This window comes from Chionomys nivalis, chromosome 1, assembly GCF_950005125.1.
Source record: "Chionomys nivalis chromosome 1, mChiNiv1.1, whole genome shotgun sequence".
NCBI lineage: Eukaryota > Metazoa > Chordata > Mammalia > Rodentia > Cricetidae > Chionomys > Chionomys nivalis.
Window position 1 is genome coordinate 71,544,166 of NC_080086.1, and position 18,197 is coordinate 71,562,362.

General features: G+C 38.2%; 1 pseudogene; it reads left to right on the forward strand.

Moving 5' to 3' along the window:
• The first annotated feature begins 673 nt into the window (after positions 1-673).
• On the forward strand, positions 674-1,798 carry LOC130883106 (glutamine synthetase-like; annotated as a pseudogene).
• Positions 1,799-18,197: the final 16,399 nt, after the last annotated feature.

Here is an 18,197-nt window from a genome sequence, read left to right on the forward strand (position 1 = left end):
TAAAAAGATAAACAAAAGAAAACAGAAGAAAAGACTCAGAGAACTATTTATAAATACATTTTCAATGTCAGTAACTACTGAACAATTTCCCTAATCTTAACAAAATCTGATAAATCGAGAGTATACATTAATGGGCTTCAACATATATTTGATTGGTCTAAGGATTCATCTATGTAGGAAAAATGGGTGTTCACGGAAGCTAACAGAAAACTTAAATTGGAATGAGGCTTTGAAAATTATTCAGAATAATTCATTACCATTGATAATATATGCATACATTGTCTGCTGATTCTACTCACAAGAATAACATTAAAAATAATGATATTCCCAAACTGGACTGCCAAGCCAGGCTTAATACATGGAAGGTACTTGGTTTTATTGTAACTTGTTTTTTCATATTTTGTTGATACACGTGGGAGGCTTGTCCTTTTCTAAGCAGAAGTAGAAGAGGAGTAGATTGGGGATGGTAACACAGCAGGGTGGAGGGGAAAACTGGGAAAACAGGAGAAAGGGGAAACAGCAACATGGATGTAAAATAAAAAATGTATTTCTGGAGAGCCGAGAATGGGAGTAGAGCGCACGGTCTTAGCCCCACACCCATTTCCTCTCTGCTCTCTTCGCCTAGCTCTCGGCCTGTTCACCCCATCCATCATCCCGCAGGCCACCTTCCACCATGGCCACCTCACAAAGTTCCCACCTGAATAAAAGCATCAAGCAAATGTACATGTTCCTGTTCCAGGGTGAGAAAGTCCAGGCCATGTATATCTGGGTTGATGGAACCGGCAAATGACTGCACTGAAAGACCCGTATCCTGGACTGCGAGCCCAAGTGTGTAGAAGAATTACCCGAATGGAATTTTGATGGCTCTAGTACCTTTCAGTCTGAGGGTTCCGACAGTAACATGTATCTCAGGCCGGTTGCCATGTTTCGGGACCCCTTTCGCAAAGAGCTCAACAAGTTGGTGTTCTGTGAAGTTTTCAAGTATAGCCAGAAGCCTGCAGAGACCAATCTAAGACACACCTGTAAAGGGATAATGGACATGGTGAGCAATCAGCACCCTTAGTTTGGAATGGAGCAGGAATATACTCTTATGGGAACAGACGGACACCCCTTTTGGTTGGCCTTCCAATGACTTCCGTGGGTCCCAAGATCCATACTACTGTGGTGTGGGAGTAGACAAAGCCTATGTCAGGGACATCATGGAGGCTCACTACTGGACCTGCTTGTCTGCTGGAGTCAAGATACAGGAACAAATGCCGAGGTCTTGCCTGACCAGTGGGAATTCCAAATAGGACCCCATGAAGGAATCCGCACGGGAGATCATCTCTGGGTGGCCGGTTTCATCTTGCATCGTATATCTAAAGACTTCGGAGTGATAGCAACCTTTGATCCCAAGCCCATTCCTGGGAACTGAAACGGTGCTGGCTGCCATACCAACTTTAGCACCAAGGCCATGCGGGAGGAGAACGATCTGAAGTACATTGAGGAGCCCATTGAGAAACTAAGCAAGCGGCACCAGTACCACATTCGCGCCTACGATCCCAAGAGGGGGGGCTTGGACAATGTCCGGCGCCTGACTGGATTCCATGAAACCTCCAACATCAACGACTTTTCTGCTGACATTGTCAACCACATTGCCAGCATCCGCATTCCCTGGACTGTTGGCCAGGAGAAGAAGGGCTACTTTGAAGACCGTTGCCCTTTTGCCAATTGGGACCCCTTTGCCGTGACAGAAGGCATCGTCCACACTTGCCTTCTCAACGAGACTGGCGATGAGCCGTTCCAATACAAGAACTAAGTGGACTAGGCTTTGAGTGATCCTGAGCCCTTCCTAATCATCCCACTCCAACTCTTTCCTGTCCTAGTTGCCCTCACTGTAACTCAAAGGATGGAATATCAAGGTCTTTTTATTCCTCATGCCCAGTTAACCTGGCTTTCATTGGTCAGAATAGAAGGATCAAGTTCTTAATCTCTACACACCCAACCCTCATCTTTTTTTTTCTATCTAGCTTTTTAGTGGGGGAGGGGGAGGAGAAGGGAAGGTAATCACTGCTTCATCTCATCAGGAATGCATGTCTAGTAGGCATAGCTGTCACAGAACGGGTATATTTGTAAGAGGAAGAATTTTTCTTCAGGATAGTTGAAAGCATGGGTCCACTGTTTGGATTGACAATTCCCTGTTGGTAGAGAGCTGTTAGTTCTTCAGCTAACCTTCTGTTCCAAATAGAAGGTAGGTGAGGAGCAGTTGGAGGTTTCTCCCTTGTACTGTGTTTCCCTTACTTGGGGGAGTTTATGCCCTTCATGAAGACAGCTTAGTGTGTTGCCTGATGGACAGCCCTGATGTAACAGAAGAAAAGGTTCTTAGTTCTTGGTCCTCCATTTATAACAAAGAGCAGAGTAGTATTTTTATATTTAAATGTAAAAACAAAAAAGTTATATATATATGAAAAAGATTGGATTTCTGCATGTGCTAAAAGACAGGAACAAGGAGTTTAATGACAGTGTCATTTATGAATACCTGAGACTGAAAACATAAAGCAGAAAGTGAAAACATATAACCCAAACTCAAAATCCATTTTGAGAGGACTTGATAGATACATTGTGATATGGATATGCAATGTGGTAGTGTGTTACATTGAATTGTCTGTGTGTGTTGCAAGCACATGTATGAACAAGTGTGCAACTGTTTGTCCATTCCCATGAATGAGCCAGTGAATGACATTTGTCGTCCTGTTCTACTGCTCCCCATCTCATTTCTATGAGATAGGGTCTCTCACTGAATCTGGAACTTACTATTTTTATTGGCTGTTAGAGCTGACAAGCTAGCCTCAGTAATCTTTCTGTCCACATACTCTTTACCCTGAACATATGCTTCCTCTCTCATTTATGTCATCTCTGCTCAACTGTTCTCTCTAAATGATTTTTTTTTTGAGTTGGAAGAGGGTATGGTTCCATATAGATTTTTCATATACTTTTCATTTGATTAAGCCTTTCACCAGTGTAAATGGTGAACTGATGTTATTCACATGTGGGTGCCAGCAATCTCAACTCAGGTCCTTATGCTTTTTTTTTTTTTCTGAGTAGTCTCTGCAGCTCATACAATGAGAATCAATGACATATGACTACTCAACATGCAGAGACAATCTCACAAAGTATAATTTTGAGTGTGTGATTCTGTAGGTGACCCATCAAAATAATCAAATAATTTGACAAATAGCAGTCATAAAAGTTAGACCATTATTTTCTCTGTGTGTAGAGAAACAGATTGTGACCCAGTGGAAATATCAGGATTTGTTTTTTCCAGAATAGAATGGTGATCATTGAGTTGTCCATTTAAGTTATGGGCACCTTTCTTGGATCATGTTCTTCAATTTATATTCTACTATAAGGTGGTTTTACATTGTGTTGGTATAATGTAAAATATATATTTGTAACATACATACATACCAATAAAAGATAATACACTCTGACCTTCAGTATTCAATGAAATTCAATACCAGTAGTTATAGAGTCCCTCCCTGCTTGCTGATGGTAAAAGAGAAAGAAAAAAAAATGTAGTAACCAATATTAGATATAAAACTGAAATTTTTCATTCACTTTAAGAAACGTCATGTTACTTTTGATGTTACTTTTGAGTTAGAATTTATAGATGAAATGTTTGATATTTCTTCTTTGTATCTACATAATATAAAAACCAACCTAATGCTTTTGAATCCTTTTTTATGAAAACAGAAAAATGTTGAATATGAAAATTATTGTGTGGTTGTTTAAATGTTTAAATGAGAATGGTCTCCATAAGCTCATATATTTTAATGTTTACTCATCAGGAAATGACACTATTTGAAATAAAAGAAATAAAAGTATTAGGATGACTGGCCCTTTTGGAGGAAGTGTGGCACTGGGAGTGGATCCCGAGATTTCAAAAGTCCATGCCAAGTCCAGAGTCACTCTCCACCTTCAGATCAGGGTGTAGCTCTCTCTGCAGGCCACCACGATCATGTTGCCTACCATGATGATAATGGAGTAAACATCTGAAACTGTAAATCCCCCCCCCCAATAATGCTCTCCTCCATGAGAATTGCCTTGGTCATGGAGTCTTTTATAGTAATAGAACAATAACTAAGATATATTGTGAAATGTCTTATTTTGTAACTCTGATAGTTGGACTATTACATAAAATATCTTAGCAAAAGAAGCTTAAGGCAGGAATGGTTTTTACTCATCTATAATTCATGTGCACTTACACCATGGTAAAGAAGTTAGCATTGGAACAGCTTGAAGTAATTTGTCACAAAGCACCTGCAGTTACAAGGGTGCAATGAGTGTTTGTGCTTATCTCATTTTCTCCTTTTAGGCAATCTAGGATCCTAGCTCAAGGATGCCACCAGTGAGCAGATCTTCTCAATATGAATAACCCAGTCAAAAAAATTTCCTACTATCATGCATAGAGTTCCTTGCATAGAGAACCTGCTGGTAATTCTAGGTTTTTTTCTAATTGACAATTGATATTAACCAATATAATATCAACAACAATTAAATGAATTTATGATAAAGATTGTTGTCTTAATTAGAGCTTTTCTTGCTGTGAAGATATAACATGACCATGGCAATTAAATAAAACATTTAATTAGGGTGACTCGCTTACTGTTTCAGAGGTTTAGTCCATTATAATCATGATAGGGAGCATGGTGGAGTGCAGACAGATGTGGCGCTGCAGCTGAGAGTGCTACATCTTGCAGGCAACAGGAAGTTGCCTAAAAGTCACATTATGGGACACTTGAGCAAAAGAGACCACAAAGCCCACCCACACAATGACACATGTCCTTCAACAAGGCCACACCTCCTAATAGTTCCATTTTTTGCCAAACCATCACATCCTGCTTCATGACCCCCAAAAGCTTACAGACATATTAAAATGAAAAAAAAAAAAAAAAACATTCAGTCTAACTTCAAAAGTCTCCATAGTCTATAACAGTCTCAAAGTTACTTTAATCTCCAAAGTCTCTTATTATATGCATGATAATCTGTTAGTTGTAATCCCTCTATAAAAATCAATATCAAAAAGCAGATCACATACTTCCAGCATACAATGGCAAAGGATATGCATTCAAATGCAGGATCTACATTCAAAATGCAGGGAAGGCAGCATAGCACGGAAATGCTGGAAAAAAGCAAGACCAAAACCTACGTGGGTAAACTCCAAACTTTACATCTCTGTATTGATGGGAAAACACTCTCCACTTCTCCAACTCCATTCAGCTTTGTTGACTGCAACATTGTTTCTCTTACGCTGATTCTATCTCTCCTAGCAGCTCTCCTAGGCAGGTGTCCCATAACTTTGGCATCTCTAAAGCCCTGGGTTCTCCAAGAGAATCCAGGCTTCAATTTTATAACTTCATGAAATGGTCTTTCTCCTAGGGCTCCATTCAGGGCCACTGCTAACACATGCCTGGTCTCAGCAGCATTCTTTGGGTGCAGAAGCAAATTATATAACCCATTTCTTATATGCTTAACACTAGAGCCAGAACCACATGGCTGAAGCTTCCAAATTCTGCTGCTTGCTGTGCCTGAAACATGTCATTTTCATTATTATATCTTTATAAGATTTCTGTCTTTCATTGCCTAAACTTGCCTGACCTGAAACTTGCTCTGTAGACCAGGCTGGACTCAGACTCAGAAGTCCACTAACCTCTGCCTTCCCAGTGCTGGGATTAAAGGTGTGCCCGACCACACCCAGCTCTAATATTTTCTTTAGTTTCTTTCCAAACACTGAAAATTTAGCTGGCTAGTATCTTGCCCTGCAATCACAATTCCCTTTATTGTATGTATTAATACTTCTAGTTTCTTGAACATGGATTTATCTTTGGTTTACTTCCTAGTGCTTTTTTCTCTTCAAAATTTACTTTCTTTGTAATTTGCTCTACTCAGCTTGCTCCTTTTCATTTTAAATCTTTATTAGAGCTATCACTAATATCCACACAACAGACTATATAAGGCTGTTTTGAAATATCTTCTTCCAAAGGAATTAACCCAAAACCTTTCATTATAGCCTCATGCAAACCCTTCAGACGAGGATAAAAGGGAACCACTTTCTTCAAAATATCAGACGAATGTTCTTTAGTTAACATACTAAAATTCTTCTACTCTGAAACCTCTTGGGTGAACCCCCTAAAGTTTAAAAAAAAAAAACAATTAACACCACTATCTTCCATGTTTCTATTAGTATGGCCCACTAAGCAGTCCTTAAAGCAGTCCACTACTTTCCAAATCCAAATTACCAAAGTCTAAATTTCTCCAAAGAAATACAAAGTCCAACCTATCACAACAATACTCCAGTCTGTAGTACTAACATCTGTCTTGGTGATTTTATTACTGTGAAGAGACACCATGTTTTTTTTTTTTTTTTTTTTTATAAAGAAAACCTTAAATTGATGTGACTTGTTTATTGTATCAGAGGTTCAGTCCATTATCAGTATGGCCTAGATCATGTGGAGCGCAGACAGATATGGTGCTGGAGCTCAGAGTGCTATATCTTGCATATAATAGAAAGTCAACTTAAAGTCACACTGACCCTGATAGAAGATAAAGTGGGAAGTAGACTGCAACACATGGGCACAGGAGACCACTTCCTATGTATAACACCAGTAGCACAGACAATGAGAGCAACAATGAACAAATGGGACCTCCTGAAACTGAGAAGCTTCTGTAAAGCAAGTCATTAAGACAAAAATGCATCCTACTGAATGGGAAAAGATCTTCATCAACCCCCACATCAGACAAAGGTCTGATCTCCAAAATATATAAAAAAAATAATGAATTTTGTGAAAAGAATGTATTTTGTCTAATGAGTAAGTGAACTCTCCTAAAGTACATGTTTATTCCCAAAAATGCTCAAAATGATATAGCTTTGATACTAAATATACTCAAGAGGATAAATCAGTATGAAAATGTGAAACTAAGTCCCAGTGGAACCGCTAACAGAATGGCCTAAAAAGGATGATTGGCAGACCTCATGATGTGTAGAAAGACAAGCAAAATCTTTCAGTTTGAATGCTTGTGACTGAGTCTCATTTTACGTTGTGCCCAGTACATCACCAAAAAGATTGTAAATTTGTAGAACATCCAGTGCCAAAAAAAAAAAAAAAAAAAAAAAAAAAAAAAAAAAAAAAAAAAAATGAAGTGTTCTGAAATTAGCAGTATCAACTTAACGCAGCTTGGGAGTGGGCATGTTTGATATTATCATTGCTATGTTTAGAATGTCTGCTGATCTAAGATGTCCCATGCAATTGATGTCCCTTGTTTTAAACATAAATTTAAAACTCAGCTTTACAATTAAAACAAGAAACTTGTACAACATAAACCACTCTAGCTTGCTAATACTAGAAACTTAAACCACAAAATTTTCCAACTAGACTTTAGTGTATAAATATTAGTACATCTTTCTCTATGTCACATGGATTTTAAATCCACTTTTTCATTTCCCATTTCTTCATAATTTGCTGTTAATAAAATTTTTCTTCAACTACTTCTTCCATCTTAATAATTTACTTTTGCTTTGCCCCATTCATACATTTTTGTAATTCATGTAATTACATCATTCATGTAATTTTTGTACTAGACATTTCTACAGTCTTTATAATTTAAGTATCAGCTTTGTAGTTTTCTTTTTCATCTTCTAAGACCATTTAAGTACTCATCTTCATTTTAAATGTTATTGTTCTCAACTGTCTAATTATTTTTCATTAATTCACTTCCCTTAAAATGTGAGGACACTACTTATGTCCTTTGGTATATTTAAGGTGATGGTGGTGGTGGTTTTTTTTGTGTGTGTCTGTGTGTGTGTGAATGTGTATATTTAAGCGTGTAAGTATGTTAATGTTTTATAACAATAAAATTTACCATAGCTTTTCTACTATCTTTAAAGTTTAACCTGACAGGGGTAAATCCACTAGTTGATTCAATTATATTTTTTTCTTATCATTAAAAAAAAACTCATTAATAGAGATGGCAGAAACAGAACACATCATAAAGGAGCTTGCTATGAAACCTCATGAGCTGAGTTTGGTCCTGAGCAACCACACAAGAGAAGGAAATAACTGACTCCTGCAAGTTGTCCTCTGACCTACACATGCATGCCATGTGGAACTGAATTAATAAATGTAATTTTAAGCTCATCATCAGCTGTCCACGCAGATGGTATGATGACCTTGATCTCTCAAGTTCTCAGCCTAATAGAATCACCAAGAATATAAACTAGAGCTCTCTAAAACAATTTGGTATAAACAATTTTACAATCAACCAAGATTTTTAAATTTTAGTGTGCTTCATAATTACACACTTACCTGAAACACATGTTTTGAAGTCTTAGCACAAGACGAGCTGCTAGTTCTGAATTTGAGCCAGAGAATTTGCATTTTCCAAAACTTTCCAGGTGCTGTTGATGCTGGTTTTTATTACTAAAATAATAATTGAGCTTGACATTGGCACTGACATTAGCACAACACAAAGACAGCTTCATCTGAGACTAGGATTTACTTAGTGTCAGGCAAGCAGGTTTCAACAATATCGATTATCCAGTTAATTTCCCTAAAATAATTCCAACAGTTCTCACCACAATCAATTTTATATAGCTACATGCAAAAAAAAGTACGCGAATGCTTCATGAGACAATCTAATTAAGAAATAAATCAAGAACTTTTCATTCAACTCAGTTGGAACAGTCTTCCCTCATCTCCAAGTTACTCTGTTCCCAGGAGATTCATACACAGCAGCTATTTCAGTCTGTTTCTTCATAGTATAAATTAGTCATGATTTCTGGAGCCATGAGGCATATAGGGAATATGTTATCTATCTACTCATCTATATACTATCTATTTATCATTTATTTATTTACATCATGTATATATCTGTTTTATGTATATATCTCTATATCATCAGTTAACTATCTTAAATATATCTTTTGTAGAGACAGTTATAGTTCATTATATGTTATCTATCATCTCCCAATCCATCATCTATATCTCTATCTTCTCTTCTTATCATGTCCCCATATGTATGTATATATATATATATATATATATGTGTGTGTGTGTGTGTGTGTGTGTGTGTGTACACACTTTTAATTTTTGGCTTTTTGAAACAGGTTTTCTCTGTATCTTTGTCCTGAAACTCACTGTGTAGACCAGGTTGTCCTTGAACGCACAGATATCCAGGTACCCCTGCCTCCCAAGTGCTGGGATTAAAGGTGTATGCCACTACACCTTGAACTCATAGAGGTCTGTCTGCCTCTGTCTCCCAAGTGTTGGGATTAAAGGTATCTACCACCACACCCAACAACTCTCTATTTTATTTTAAGGACTTTAAACTTTTTCTTTACTCCCCCAAGCTTGCATATATTTTTAACACACTGTAAAACATTTGGAGGTTTTCTTCATCTTTGAATCTCTCCTTAATGTATATCTCTCTTTTTTCTGACCACATGAGTCTATAATTTGTTAACCAATATGGGTAGGATTAAAGCTGTGGCTTTGACAGCCAGATCCAACCCATTCCTTAGCTTTCTGACATTCCATGGGTACCTCTGCCATGTTTATCGCCACAACTCTATGGTGTTTCAAGGTCCTTGCCAGCAAGCAAGCTACAACAGTGTATCCACAAACAATACTCAAATGCTCTCTCTGTAGCCGGACCTCCTGCCTCAAAGAGTCAGAGTTTGCACTGTCAGGATGGCCCAGAAAGTCAGCATTTTAAAATGGCACAGCTTTTTGCCCGCTATAGCTGAAAACCAAAAAGTATGCAGTCAGCTTTTATCAATACCATTTAAATGTTTCATGTCAGGACCTCTTAAAGAGCTGCAGAGTTTTGCAGCTAAAGCTGAGTCAGGAAGCCTCTCTTAAATGAGAGTGCTTGCCTCTAGCAAGCAGAACAGATCTGAGAAATTGCTGCTACCAAGAAGCCATGCTTTACTTTATTCTTTTCTGTCTAGAAATACTTCCAAGCTCTCTCATGTTTTATGTGGATGCAGTTATCCATGTGGGTGCCAATTGTTGTCAGGGTTTCTGTCCTGCCTGGTTTCTGTTCTCCCACCAGGTCCCATAGGCATTTAACACCAAAGAAATCACACAGAAGTCTATATTGAAGAGGGAAGCTCCCTCTGCAGTTCTGTCCAGACACCAAAAAAGCATGATATAATCTACCTCGCCGAAAAAGGTACTGAGCCATGTGGCTAACACAGATAAGAATAAAGGGCTAATGTAAGTTATGAGTTAATAGGAAGCCTGAGCTAATAGGCCAATCATTTTATGATTAATGTAGACCTCTGTGTAATTTCTTTGGGACTTAACAATTACAGGAACCGGGCAGGACAGGAAACCCCGTCAACACCCATAATCCCTCCTAATCTCAATACTATTTAATATTCCAAAATCTCTTCTAAGTTTAAGGCAGTCCTTTAGCTGTAATTCCTATAAAATTAAAATCAAATTTTTACTTTCAACATACAATGGCACAGGATAGATATTACCATTCCAGAAGGGAGGAAAGGGAGCACAGTAAAATATTACACCAGAGCAAGACCGAAAACCAGCAAGATAAACTCTAAATTTGCAAGGGCTTATTAAATCTAATTCTAATTCACTGACTAGCACACTCTCTCTTGGGCTGGTTATACACCATTAGTAGCTCTTCTTGATAGATATCAAGTGACTCTGCTATCTCAGGGTCTACAACCAACTCCAGGCTTTACTTTCACAACTCTCAATGGTCTTTCTGGCCTCCCTCTATGGACTCCCCTGACATATACCTGACTTGATTGGGTCTCTTTAACTGATGGAGGAAGTTACAGTAGTTCTTTACTCTTATATCCTCCCTGACAATAAAGCAGAACCACATATCCAAGGATATCCACATGCTTTAGATTTCTGAGGCTGGAATTTGATCTTCTTCTTGAATTAAATTTGCATAAGATTCCTGTTTCTGTTTAATCCTAGGAAATCCTTCAGGCCTTTTCCTTTCATACCTTGATAGATTAGTTGGGTAGGGTCTTGTATAGACATGACTACCTCATTTCAATATAGCATCAGAATCTTCAAACTTTTAATTTCCTTTAGCACAGGACTTGACTCCATCATTTCATTTCCTGGTGTTCCTTTCTAACTCAAACTGTACATGTCATATTTATTATTGTTTTATCTGCTCCTTTTCATTGTAGAATTGTATATGAGTGTTCACTAATAACTATATGATACAACCAATACTAGGATATCTTGAAACTTTCTCTGTCAAAGATATTAATGCAAAACTCTTGAATTTAGCTTCAGATATAGTTTTAATGCAAAGTCATAAAGAAGACACATTTTGGTTCAAAATATTGAAAGACTTATCTCCAATAATTATCTTATTATTGCCATTCAATAATAATCTTCACATATGAAGCTTTTTGAGCTGGGATCCCTACAGTCCTCATTACCCTCAGCACTGCTGTTCATACATGTGCTAAGATCTCTTATTAATCCCTCTTAAAACTTTCAACTGTATTTCTAGTCTAAATCATAAAGTCTTCCTTATTCCTTCAAACAAAGGCAACATCAGCAATATCCAACTTCCTGATACTAGTTTCTGGTATCAACTTCTGGCTTAGTCACTGTTCTATTGTGATGAAGAGACTCCATGACAAAGACAACTTTTATAATAGAAATAATTTGATAGGGGTTTGCTTACATGCAGTGTACAATGGTGCACCTTCTTTTGTTGTGGTAGCTACAGTTGCATGTTCCCTCTGATGGTTGATAATGCATGAAATCAAATCTGAAGAGTCTTAAAATTCTAGAATGGCCATTTTTTTCTATTCTTCTATGTGCTGTGAAGTATCATGACTTCTTGATGATTAAGATGTACCATCAAAGTACAAGAAGACTACCAATTTCTTATGTGGAGGAATTTAGTATAATATCAGAAAGTAACATGCATAGGATGTGATCATAGCAGCTATGGCAGCAACTAATGACTATTAATGTGTGTGAATGATAAGACATGGATGGAATTGACGCTGAGCTCTCTGCCAGGGGTAGAGTGGTATTGTCTATATTAGGATAGAATTGTCATGAGAAAATGCCAAGTGAATACTATCCTCTACATTTCCCTCCAGTTTGACAAGAAAAGTAGAAGGAATGGTGAAAGCAGATAAAATAGACATATTAGATTGGTTTTTTTCTGTTTTTATAGTTGATAGGTTGATATAAAGGAGGGAGTACAATTGAACCTGTGCCAAAAGATTCTCCTTGGTGTCCAAAAACTTGAAACCCATGGGAAGAATCAGATGAGGGAAGGGAGGAAGTGAAACTGAAGTGATGAACAAGTAAAACCAAAGTGATGAACATACATATAAACACACATATACACACACAAACACGCATATGCATACATTATATATATCATATACAATTGCATATACGTATATAAACACACATATATTTATATGTATGTATATTTTCATGGTGCATACTGAATCTGGTACTGGGCTATATAAGAATACTGTTCTAGAAGACTATAATATGTATTGAAACTATTTGTCCCATGCTTCACTTTTTCTTTATCAATGGTCTTTCACCCTTTTTGTGTAGGCATATATTTTTTTTTAATTTTAGGCTTTAGTTGTAGTATGTGTGTATGTGTGGCCAGAGTATAGCCTTCCAACATCACTGTAAGAATGTCATATTATACCACAACAAAAGCACATAAGGGAAAAGAGTCTATAACTGCTCATAGTTCAAGGATTAAGTTCATCAGAGAAGTTTTGGGGGCCTTGAGTACCACCGTCTCAGCACCCTCTCAGGGCTCAGAGCAGGACATCTATAGCAAGTGAAAATCTGACTAATATGGTCTAAGAGTAAAAACAAAATAAATTAACTCACATAAGTCCTTTCATCGTGTCATGTTTATTCCTTCTATGCTCTCTCTAATGCCTATGTTGTTTATTGTTCTTTGCTGATTCTGTTGTTCTTGTTGTGCTTGTGGCTATGCCTCATTTTTTGCTGTTCCCCTCCCATGAGGTTTCCATTATACATAACCCGCAAAGACATTGACAATGATATCAACATGCATTTCAGAGTCATAAAAAAGAGGTAGGACCTGACAAATCAGCACTCCAGAAAAAGGAGATTAAAGCATGATTAATAAAAGTTCAATGACAGATATTGCAGTTTGACCTGAAGACCAAAGCATAGATAGATAGTGAAATTACCTAGCGTGAGTGAGAAGGAAACATGGAACATGCAACAAACCCTCTTAGGTGTTTATTGAGGAGGCATGTACAGGCCTGGTGGAGGTCAGTATGCAGAGAGAGAGAGCGAGCTGAAATGGCTCATCCAGTTTTTAAAGGCTGCATAATACATGAACACAGGAGGATGACCTGGCTGCATCTTACACAGATGACAGAGCTCACACATGCTTGCAAGGACTCTGGCAGCTGCATCACATGTAGATGATGCAACTATGCTGCATGTGTGTAAGGTGCAGGTCCTTTAAGATTCCTGGGGCCATTAGGCACTTCTATCTGAGGGATTGTCTGCACATGCATGGCCCTGGAACCCATAAGTGTCAGCCATGATGTGTGACTGAATCATGATAGATAGATAGATAGATAGATAGATAGATAGATAGATAGATAGATAGATAGAAAAATACTTAGATACCTTAGAGTGAGACTGAAACTGAGAGCTTTCTCCTCCAGTTTTATAATTTTCTCTAGTTCTGGGATTAAGGGCATGCACTACTACTGCCTGGTTTTGACTGCAAACTAGTGTGACTATTGGGATTAAAGGTGTTTGTCATCATTGCTACTGGGATTAAAGATGTGTCACATTGCTACCTGGTCTATAAAGCTAGCCAGTGTGGCTGTTTTACTTTTCTGTTTCTCGGGCAAGCTTTATTTATTAAAATGCAAATGAAATGCCATTACAAGGTAAGTCCACCCAGGAAGGGCCAGCATCCTTGGGGAAATACCTGACATTCCAAATCATAAGATTACTAAATGTCCACAAAGTCTGAATTCACCCTCTCCCCTCACCCTAATCGCTCTTGTGATAATTGGCTTTGGGGAGCCCAGACCTGTTTTTGAGGAAGGGCAGGCATGTTGTCTTCCTATCTTTTTGCAATGCTTATGTGGTCTATTAGCAAAAGTAATTGTGGGGGATTGACTTTATGTAGATTTGACTATTAGAACAAAAAGTGAATGTTATTGCTCTAAGGCCCCATGGAAGGTTGCCTGTGCATAAGAAAGTTACACTGCTGAGGTGTTTTGCGAATAAATCCCATTTTGAAGGGGCAAAAACTCATGACTTCACAAAGTTTTTATAGAATTAACAACAACCATCCAAAAGACAAGTGTTTCCGAAGCTCTGCAAAACGGGTCCCCCACAAGTGTACAACTTGTGAATCTGTCTAAGAATTTGTCAGCTGTACATTTACTGTATAATACTTGTGACTCCAACAGAGAAGGAAATCATGGTGGCAGGAGATTGATTCAGATGCTCACACAGTGTCTATAGGAGGGAAGCAGAGTTAACAGAATGCTTAACTTCTGTTCTTTTTATTTGCCCAGGATCCAGTTCATGGAATGTTTCTGCCCAGAGTGAATGGGTATTCTTACTTAATTTTTTCTAATCAGTATAAGCCCTACAGACATGCCCAGAGGTTTGTTCCCTGGGTGATTCTTCATGCCATTAATCTGACAATGAAGATCAATCAGTTTAATTATCATAGTAGTTAATAAACTGTTCAGAAGTTAAAAGTTCCTTCTATTCACGCTGCTGTCCAAAACATTATTCTTTTGTTGGAAAGACTGATAGATCTGATGGAGTGGTTGTGTTGGATCTCACTACCTTTTATTTAAGTGTAATCTTAGCTATTGAGTTCCAAGTCCATTTACTATTTTATAAACAGACATAGGTTGGATCATAGTACCTGCCCAATAAAAGTAAAAAGTGTTCATTACATGAATGATGAATGTTGTTATACAAAATTTTAAATGTCTTAATGTTTAAGTAATCATCTGCAAAACCAAAAAAGAGTAGATAATAAATTTAAAAGTCAGTATCTAGGACAGGTGGAAAATAGTCCTTCCAAGATAGATAAGATTGATGAGTAAAAAATCCCACTGCCAGGCAAGCTACTTCTCTTTGAATTGTTGGACAGAGAGGCACTGAGTCCTCTCCTCACAGTGGAGGTTAGTGTCACTCTTGTTAGTCACATACTTTAACTAAAGGGTAAGTCCTTTTTGTTGAAGAGACCCCAAACTTTGGCTACAGAATGTGGAAAATAAGTCCTGGACTGAACTGAAAGTACTCTCTGTATCTGGATGCCCATTGTAATATTGGATGCCGGTATGCAGGCTGTTCAGGGAGAATTGTCATACAATTCCTGTTTTGTTATGGACCTATATACTTTATTACCAACATAGTGTATACTAAAACATTTCCTTGGGCACAATAGTGGAGCAACCATTGTGGCCACAATAATTTTATTCCTTTGGTGTACAACACCTACTCCATAAATGAAACACAAACATTGGTGCTGGAAGACAAGACCTGTAGCTGAGGAAGTCATGAAATCCACGTAGAAGCTACAGCTACTGTGTTATTTGTTAAACATCATAACATGCCTGTTAAACTGCCTTCTAAACATGGTGTTAATACTAACAGATAATTGGTATAGTTAGTCCAGGGTATGGAGGATTTTTTTTTTTTTTTTTTTTTTTTTTTTTGCTATTGGCCATGCTTATTGTGGGCACACAGAACCAACCCAACTCCTGAAAAAAAAATGACTACTACTGATAGAGACTGTGTTAGAGTTCTGCTACAGTCTGAACTGACACAGAGGAGGAAAACTCATGAGGCATAGGAAGTTAATGAATGTGACACGGCTCAGGACAAGCACAAGATATGAGAAACTCACAAGATACCAGAAGCTCTGAGACTTGCATACTTCTTGAAGACACTCACCAAATTTTGATATACAGAATAATTTAAAATAATAATAATATAGAGAAATAATTTCTGAGAAAGACTCTTCAATGGAGATATTTACTAAAAGGACAAGAAGACCCAGGGCTGGAGCTAGCCTAATTATTCAGCCTTGCTGGGTGGATACTGCAGTGACAAATCTGCTTTGAAACCACCGATGCTCCTTTGTCTCTTTTCTGAAACTACAAAGAAACTCATGGTCCTATTGTAATGGACTGTTCTGTCTCTTTAAGAGACAAGTCATGTCCACTCTCTCTCTTTCTTGTCCACTGAGGCAGGCTAATCTTCAGCTTACAGCCTGAATCTCTCTCTCTTACTCGCTAGAAGAGGCAGCTTCTGCCTCTCCCCACTTCTCTCCTTCCCCCTTCTGTCTCTCCCTTCTCTCTCTCTCTCTCTCTCTCTCTCTCTCTCTCTCTCCCTCCCTCCCTCCCTCCCTCCCTCCCTCCCTCCCTCTCTCTCTCTCTCTCTCTCTCTCTCTCTCTCTCTCTCTCTCTCTCCTCTTCTTTCCTTCTCCCTTCCCCTTTCATAACTTCCTAAATAAATACCCACCCTCACTCTGCATGGCAGGCCTATCTATGTCTCTGTTTCTTGCCCATGGCTATGTGTCTTCCTGCTCTGGACCAGCCACTGCACAGCGACCTACAGCCTTCTGTCCCTGCCTGGGACTGGCTGCTCTCAGGTCGCGCTGCCTGCTGCCACATGGCCTGCTGCCACAGCTTGGGAACCTACAGTGTTTCTGCTGCCTGCCAGTGCCGGGTCCTGCAGCATTAATCCATTACACCTACCACCTTAAGTAGAAACTTTTCTTTAGTTTGTTACCTATGCTCTTGGGGTGAATAGATGATCATGTTTCCCAGGAAAATTCATGCAGCACCTACACATAAAAATAACATTCACATGATCAAACACCAAAATGGGTTTTTTCAATGGTGTATTTTACCAGTCAAGGAAGTGAGAAGCAAAATGGCACCAGAGCTTCCCACTTAATACTTCTCCATAAAAGCTTTAGTTCTCACAATGTGGGCTTTTTTAACATAATACCATCTTATTCTTTTCCCCAAGTTTTTGAACCCTCATTCCATGATGTAAGGTGACTGCCTCTCCTCTTGTTCCACATCTTTCATTCACATATAACATTGCACTGTCCATCATGTCTTCCTGGCTTATTCATAAAAGCTTAAAAACAGTCTGTTTCTAAAATTCTCCTTGAATTCTCCCTTGTGACCTACCCTCGAATTACTGGCCTGCCTGGCCAGATGAAACAAACCATGGGTTTGGAAATTACGAGATTACACATGTGGATGCTAAAATCACTAAAGAAAAGCTAAAGCTATTTCTCTCACTGTTTAAGTATTCCCATTTTGCCCTTGGAGACTTCAATAGTTCGATATAATTTCCAGGTTAGCTCTTGAACCCTTTTTGTTTGCAGGGATCTCATTTCCCACTCCTCAATGGGCTGTTAACACCATGAAACAGCCTAGATATTTGGGAGTTTGGCAAGTACTGATATTGAACTGAATAATACTACAGAAAATGGAAAATAATCTCCAATATCAAACTGCTTCAATCACACATTGCTCTGTTGGAAGTAAAAGACAGACTTTTCCTCAGGTCACAGTTGGTGTTGTTTATGCAGCTGTGGGAAGGAAATGTACACTTGCTCACTTTTTTCAACAACTATCACTTGACTGCTCTAAATGGAAAATGTGTTACTTCTTGCATCATGGGATGGGACTGGTATAAGGAAAGCTGCATCTGTGTTTATGTCAGGTTTGTAGCTTTTTCTGACACTCTCCATTACTCATGTACACATGACACAATCTCCTTCTTGTCTCAGTCATTAAAAAGTTTTTGACATGATGTTTTCAAGATCTTGAATTAAAAACTACCAGGAAGAAAAGAACTGTAACATTTATTTATATGCAATCTTTTATATTTCTGTATGCATGTATGTATGTATATGCATCTGGTATATAGATGTTATATACATGTAGGACCCAGCCATGACAAGCTTAATAAAGGCCTGAATCTTAGTAGCTTACCCTAAGGCAAGACCTATTACAAGAAAGGTCACAAACTGAGAATACCCAGACACCACCCAGGAACCACCATCCAAAGGAAATTCCTACCATTCCAACCATTGTAGATAGGGTCATCTGCCAGAACACCCATTGTTTT